The sequence below is a fragment of the Paroedura picta genome, chromosome 4 (assembly GCF_049243985.1).
Source record: "Paroedura picta isolate Pp20150507F chromosome 4, Ppicta_v3.0, whole genome shotgun sequence".
NCBI classification, from domain to species: Eukaryota; Metazoa; Chordata; class Lepidosauria; order Squamata; family Gekkonidae; genus Paroedura; species Paroedura picta.
Window position 1 is genome coordinate 64,049,444 of NC_135372.1, and position 8,081 is coordinate 64,057,524.

Genomic DNA, 8,081 nt, shown 5'->3' on the forward strand with positions numbered 1-8,081 from the left:
TTCACCTCATCCACCAACTCTTGCCTATTGGTCAGTATTAAGTCCAGTATGTCATGAGTATCCCCACAAAGGCCAACCTCCATCCAACCACTAGATGCCACTTCCACTCCTTCAGGGGGGAGAAAATGTATATGTACACTGATCTGACCCAGTGAACCTCTTTGTGGTGGTGAGGGAAAAGTAGGCAAGGGCCATGCCCAGACCCCTCTATACTCCCCACCCCAACTATGCCTCCCACCAAGGCATGCCAGGGAATGGGGGGGGGACTTCCAACCTTCGCTTATCCTGCATCCTTGGGTGGCATGCAAACAGCATCATGGGTAAGTCTGCCAGACGTATTTTGAATGAAATCTGATGATTACCCCATGATCAAAATAGATTGTGTTGCCCTAAGGCTATTTAGGTTTTGCTTGCATTTAGTGATATTGCTTTACAGCTATATCTGATAAGCCATTTAGTTCTGTGATGTCATATTGAGGATGTGATCCTCAGCTGGATGGAATCATTTAAGCCAACTGCACAAGTGGACTGCATAATGCCAAATTAGCAGTTGCAGAGGTTAACAATTTAAGGTTTCTGGGCAGGGGGTTCATTACCACCCTCAAACTGAAAAGCAAACCAGAAGAAGATTCACTTCAGTCCTAATTAATACGTACTTTAAATTTTTAATGATAAGATAAATGTAAATGAACCTTTGTGCTGGAAGTACAGGAACTTGTACATACCTGAGCATGAGCACTCAATCGTACACATTTTCTTCTTCCAACTACTAGGGTTAGAGAAAGGCTGTAATTTTGATGAATACATCTCTTTGCCAGAAGTAACAAGAGTTTGTAGGTTAAACCCCTGGCATCACTGTGCAAAAAGATTTCCTAAAGATTTCTGCCTGAGACTTTGAATTGTTGCCAGCCAGAGCTGGCAGTTCTAGATTGGATGGTAACGAAATTTTATAGACTTCCAGAAGGTTACCTATTTATCCACTTCAATTGTCATTCGCAATAACATAGGTGGAATAAGAGTGTTAAAATTAATGATCATTAACCTTAACATTTTTATTCTTCCAATGTTTTTGTGAATGACAATTTAAACCCAAAGGACTGATTTGTTATTCTAGGAAGGAATTATCATGCTGCGTATTTGTGGATGTCGACGTGAAGCTGTTTACTAATTTGCTACTAATTTACTAGCTCCTTATATCTGTACTCTTATGTTCCCTGTTCCATTGTCTGAGGAAGTCTGCATGCACACAAAAGCTCATACTTTGAATAAATCTTTGTTGGTCTTAAAGGTGCCAATGGACTCAAATTTTGTTCTGCTACTTCAGACCAACACGGCTACTTACTTGAATCTATCTAAACAGAATGAAGTAATTTATGAAAAGCATGAAGAGTTGACTTTAAAGATTTTGTTTTGTTCAGGAGAACTTACCCTATTCAGCATTGTAAAAAGGTGCACAAACTTTCACAAATGCAAATTAACAATAAGGCCAGTAGGGAAAAAATGAAGACCATTTTGGTAAAAAATACTAGAGCAACAAAAATTTTATACACATCAAAAATGCTAATCCAGCAGACAAGTGGTTAGAATGTTAGATCAGGGGTAGTCAACCTGTGGTCCTCCAGATGTCCATGGACAACAATTCCCATGAGCCCATGCCAGCATTTGCTGCCATGGACATCTGGAGGACCACAGGTTGACTACCCCTGTGTTAGATGACAGATCCTTATACCTCAATCACATTTCCAGAGAGGGCATGTGAAGAACTCATTCAAACAGAAGTGTCAAATGAGGAAGTTCCATGGCTAATAGACAAATTAAATATTAACAAGTATCCTGGTCTGTATGGCTTACACTTGAGAATTAAGAACTCAAGTGTGAAATTGTTGATCTTATACAAAAATGCTTCTTCCCTAAGATTATTCGCCTTATCAAAGCTCTGGAAATCTGCCAGTATAACATGTTAAAAAAAGAACTCTGAGGAAGAACCTAGAAATTATGGATCTATTAGCTTAATCGTTATGCCTATTGGAACTGTCCATAGAGTTTTCAAATGGGCCTTAGGAAGTCTGAGCAACAATAAAGCTAGTGGTAGTGACAGCATTCCAGTTGAACTATTCAAAATCTTAAAGGACGATGCAGTAAAAGTGCTACACTCAATATGCCAGCAAATTTGGAAAACTCAACAATGGCCACAGGATTGGAAAAGGTCAGTTTACATTCCAATCCCAAAGAAGGGCAATGCCAAAGAATGTTCAAACTACCGCACTATCGCACTAATTTCTCATGCTAGCAAAGTTATGCTCAAAATCCTACAAGCTAGGCTCCAGCAATATGTGGACCGAGAACTTCCAGAAGTACAGGCAGGATTTCGAAGAGGCAGAGGAACTAGAGATCAAATTGCCAACATACGCTGGATCATGGAGAAAGCTAGGGAGTACCAGAAGAACGTCTACTTCTGCTTCATTGACTATGCTAAAGCCTTTGATTGTGTGGAGCACAACAAATTGTGGCAAGTTCTTAAAGAGATGGGAATACCAGAGCATCTTATTTGTCTCTTGAGAAATTTATATGCAGGTCAAGAAGCAACAGTGAGAACTGAACATGGAATCACTGACTGGTTCAAAATTGAGAAAGGAGTTCGGCAAGGCTGTATACTGTCGCCTTGCCTATTTAACTTGTATGCAGAGCACATCATGAGAAATGCGGGATTAGAGGAGTCACAAATTGGGATCAAGATTGCAGGGAGAAATATCAACAACCTCAGATATGCAGATGATACCACTCTAATGGCAGAAAGTGAAGAGGAACTAAAGAGCCTGTTGATGCGGGTGAAGGAGGAGAGTGCCAAAGTTGGCTTGAAACTCAACATCAAGAAAACAAAGATCATGGCATCCGGCCCTCTCAATTCCTGGCAAATAGAAGGGGAAGAAATGGAGATAGTGACAGATTTTATTTTCCTGGGCTCCAAGATCACTGCAGATGGGGACTGCAGCAAAGAAATTAAAAGACGCTTGCTCCTGGGGAGGAAAGCTATGGCAAATCTAGACAGCATCCTAAAAAGCAGAGACATCACCCTGCCAACAAAAGTGCGCTTAGTCAAGGCTATGGTCTTCCCAGTTGCAATGTATGGCTGCGAAAGTTGGACCATAAGGAAGGCCGAGCGTCAAAGAATTGAGGCTTTTGAACTCTGGTGCTGGAGAAGACTCTTGCGAGTCCCTTGGACTGCAAGGCGAACAAACCAGTCAGTCCTAGAGGAGATCAGCCCTGACTGCTCCTTAGAAGGCCAGATCCTGAAGATGAAACTCAAATATTTTGGCCACCTCATGAGAAGGAAGGACTCCCTGGAGAAGAGCCTAATGCTGGGAGAGATCGAGGGCAAAAGAAGAAGGGGACGACAGAGAATGAGGTGGATGGATGGAGTCACTGAAGCAGTAGGTGCAAACTTAAATGGACTCCGGGGAATGGTAGAGGACAGGAAGGCCTGGAGGATCATTGTCCATGGGGTCGCGATGGGTCGGACACGACTTCGCACATAACAACAACAACAAATTAGCTTAATATTTACTCCTTGTGATAGGGTGAATTAGTGAAAAGCAGTAGGTTGGATCCAGTGGACCTGCCAATGAAGGGAGTACGAACATCTCCAGAAAGGCTCTCCAAACCTAATGGAGTTCTGCCAGTGCTACTGTCTCCCATAGCACTGACCCATACAGCTGGTCATTTACATAGGTTATATGGCTGTGGGCATCAGCTTTTCTGGAACTGGATGGAACTGCTGGGAACGGAGAATGCATGGCAAGGAATAACCTGTGCTGCTGGTTGATGCAGTGGAGGGTAGGCTGGAGACAGGCGCAACTGTCCTCTGGCCTGTACAGGGTGCGCGCTGTGCTTACACAGTGTGCACGGTGTAAAGAGGCAGGCGGGACCCATGATGCCTATAAAGGTGCCATGTACGTGGGTCCCGGCCTCTTTGTCCAACATGCTGCAGAGCAGCTTCCCTCCCTCCCACCCTATGTGATGTGCAAACAGCCTATAGGCTGTTTCTGTGGTGGATGCTTCATGGTTAATATTTCATCACAGCTGTGGGTTTCACATGGCATGGAGCCTGCTGGCAGGTAGTCTGATGGGTGATCAGACACTCTGGGGTTCAGGGCTTCCATTTGAGGTGGCATGTAAACGAGCATGACTTTCCTGGCTGGGAAGCCATGGGCTTATTGCCGGTCAGCCTGTGGGGCAGCCAAAGCAGGTGGGTGCTTGGTGGGTCCCCCATATAGATTGCCTTCTGTAGGGCTGACCTCAGTAGGCGAGGGGATCTGCTCTCCCAGCTGAGCATGCTGCGGATCCTCAGGGCACCTCTGGAAGCCATGGGTTTTGGTGCAGTCCACTGACTGCTAGTTCAGGCTCCCTCTCCCATGCTGTGCCAACTCTCCCATGGGGAGGTAAACCCAATAACTGTGTCATGTCTTATTCCAGCCCAAAATGCCCTCCTGCAAGTCAATGTGATAAAAATCAATACACCCCAGTAGTTTCCATTCCTGGACTGCTGAATCCAACCCATTGTTCCAGAAATGTTTTTTAAACAAAGAGAAGGTCAAGCTTGCTAAAGACAAAATTAGCATGGCTTTTGCAAAGTCTCATAAACCTTTTGGAATTCTTTGAAAAATGTCAAAAGAAGTAATTTCAAAACAAGAAGTGGAATGAATAGTTGTTCATGTTGGAAAATTAAAGGAATATTAGTAATTAAAAATGGAAAAGCAAATTTGGAAGCGGTTAATTTAAATTAGCATATGGTGTGTTTTATAGAGAAGGAAAATGTAGATCTCATTTAATGAGTATCTGGGATCCATTTTTTCATTTATTGGGAAATATAATCAGTTTGATTCCATGATCCTCCAGAATGAGGTACATCTTCAATTGGTTGTCTGATTTCATTGACTAACCACATAGAACAAATGGAGAAGGGAATAATTAGGTTTTAACCAAGCAATAGAATTGTAAGTAGGTCACAGACATCATTGCAGTGTTCTGCCATTATCTTTGTGATAAGTCTTTGCATAGAATCATTGAACAGAATCAGATCAATTGTGAGTAGGATCTACTATAAGTTTTGTATTTTGAAGCTGCATCTCCCTACATGGCTTTATGTGGAGCACAGTGTGAGTGGGTCTGTTGTTACATACATCATTGAGCCTTGATTTCCTACAGTAAAGTTTAGCATCTGTTTTGTCATTTGATGAATTGCTCTGATCTGTTGGTTTAATTGCTTCCTAGTAAGACACTAATGACCTTTTTTGTTCCACTAAACACCATTTTTGCTTAGTTGTAAATTAACCATACCCAAATGCTTGAAGTGCTAATACCTTTAACGCCTTTCACTGCATATTGGTGAATTAGAGCTAAGGGAGATTATTAACTCTCAGACAAAAGACTTCCATAAAATGTCAAAACAGAATGAAATAATTAGAATTAGTTGTTTTGTGAGGTGCCCACTTTTCTCAGTAATAATTTCTGAATTATATATAAATAATTGAGTGGGCAGTGCAGAGAAATTCTACTTCCACTTAACCAAGAGAGAAAATGAATAATTGGAACACACCAAATTGAGTAGAAGTTACTCTTGCTTCCTCTTACATCCAAGGGAGACTCCTCACAATGAGTAGTGAGACTTTTACCCATGTATTTCTTTGCTGCGGTGGGTACAGAACAGCTGAATTTTGAGGCATTTAATGTAGTCCCCATGTGAACACAAACATATACCTATGGAAGTTCCAATTTGATTTGGAATATTGTTAGATTGGAGCTACAGGGTTCAAATATTGTTACATTGGAGCTAATGACCCCATCTTCTATAATGCTGTGAAACCCTGTAACATGCCACACACCCTCACAGTGCAATAATGCAGTCATAATAAACATTTGAATAGTCTCCTGAGCTATATCATATACCAGTATTGGCCATGCTTCATTTCCCTGTCATCAGATAGATCTAGCCAATCTTATGTAGTTTATTTGTACATTTTAAAGAGTGATCCTCTGAACTACTGAATGGGAATATCAGTGGGTTTTAATTTAAATTTTTTTCAAATAAATTCATTTCATCCGAAAATGTTCTTCTCAGCTATAGAAACATGTTTATGCATCTTCCGTGGGAGCCAGAGATTGCTGCAGGGATGCTGGCAGGAGAATAAACAACCCCCTGCTGAATCCCCACATCACAGACTACACTGGAAACAAATGTTGAGCAAACAAGCAAAAGTCTAAGAACCTGCAAAGATGCCATGATCTTTTTCAGGGGAGGAGAAGTCTGGAGTTCATTAAATCGTCCATACTGAAAGGTAAAATTTCTGCCCTGCTCTCTTCTTGTGGCACTCTTTCTCTAATTCACAAGCTATTGAATTATCTGGATGAGTACACTACGAGGTGCTTAAAACTCTTCCTCAAAATGTTAGTCAAAAAGCAGAAAGACATTTCTAACAATGTGTCTTGAAAATGAAATTGTGACTGAAGCTAGGAATGTGAAATGAAAATCTAGTCAATATATGTACCAGTACTGATTATCACAGGTCAGGTTCTTTGAATCTGGTCCTATTCAGGGGCCTGGCTGTTTGAGTTCAAAAATACCAGAAGTGCAGAAATTAAGGAGAGATAACTTAGCATCTACCAATTGACTGTAACATTTATCCATCAAAAGACCGGCAGGCCTTTCCACCAAAGGAAATCTGTCTTTCCCTAATCTTCCCAAGTATTAGAACAGAGTTTGAGTTCTGTGGCACTTTTAGGAACAAGAACATTTAATTCTGGGTATAAACTTGTTGCTAACTTGCTGACTTATGAGGGGTATGCAGGGTTTTTTTTTTTTTTTAAGTAATTCTGTTCTCTGTGGGGTTGTACCAGCTAGGAATAGCAGCAAACATCTTGCTTTGAAGATGCAGCTTCAAAATACAAACTACAATGCCAAGTAGACAGGTGGTGCTGCAGATGGAAGGGGTAAGAATAGAGACAAATTCTTCTTTGCATCCCCTGCACAAACCCGAAGTAGTATCCACTCTGCCATGTTAACGTATGTGTCCTGCAGTGAGAGACCAAAGGGCACAGGCTATATACTACATGCAAGAAAATATATATGTAAAGAGGACAGATTTGAGAAACAGCCTGTTCCCACATTCCACTTTTATTATGATTTTGACTGAGTTAAATTATGGACTACTACCTACAATGGGGTGTATTGTTATGTACTTAATATGTTCATCCAGTCATATATAAAAAAAATGAGGGTGGGGAGGTAGGAGAGTTGATGTATTAAAATGAATACAGACAGCACAGTCAACTAAACTAAACATAAGCTAAACACTCATAGTTTGTTCAACCTGTTTCTTCCAGTCCAGTTATTGGAGCAAGGCTGAAAGAAATATGCTTGAAGTACTGGAGGACATCAAGGTAAGTTCTGGGAATGGGGCAGGGTTTACTTTTCTCTTTCCCATCCCCTCTACTCCATGTCTCTGTTTTCCTCATCCACATGTTTCCCCTTTCTGTGCAGTGAGAGGAAATATGGCTTGTGCATCTCCAAGTTTAATTTTTTTTAAAAACTTGCTAAATTATATAATAATGCCACACAATATGTTCCATAAACATTTAATCTGAATTTAAATAAACCTTTCTATTAGATGAAGCTGATTTAGATAATTCTGTTTCTGGCTTACAGGGTCACTGGAGTCTCTACGAAACATGTCAAACTGTAGTGTGCAGTGAAGTTTGCCTTTTAGTACATCAATATGAAAATTATTTCAGTTCAGATGCCGAAACAGTATCTATTAAGAGGGAATACATTTTGCATATAGCTATGGTTATAATGGGGACTGCCAGGGTCAATTCCGCATGACTTAAATTTAGCAGAAGGCTTGCAAATGGTAAACACTACTAATTTGCAGTTCCACAAGACGTTGCACACAATCTGCCACACTCCTGAAACAGTCCTGCAAAAAGCGATTTGTTGTAGCGCTTAAAGGGAAATCGGGAAAAGTGGATTCAGCCTCCGAAAAGCACTACACTCTTGCAAACAATCTGCAACACTAGCGAAAAAG

At 41.0% G+C, this 8,081-nt stretch overlaps 1 long non-coding RNA gene across 1 annotated transcript; it reads left to right on the forward strand.

The window, feature by feature from the left end:
* The first annotated feature begins 6,124 nt into the window (after positions 1-6,124).
* On the forward strand, positions 6,125-7,878 carry LOC143836802 (uncharacterized). The gene is made up of 3 exons (XR_013230749.1): positions 6,125-6,335; positions 7,381-7,437; positions 7,703-7,878. It is a non-coding gene; the product is annotated as an uncharacterized LOC143836802 (long non-coding RNA).
* The last annotated feature ends 203 nt before the right edge of the window (positions 7,879-8,081 follow it).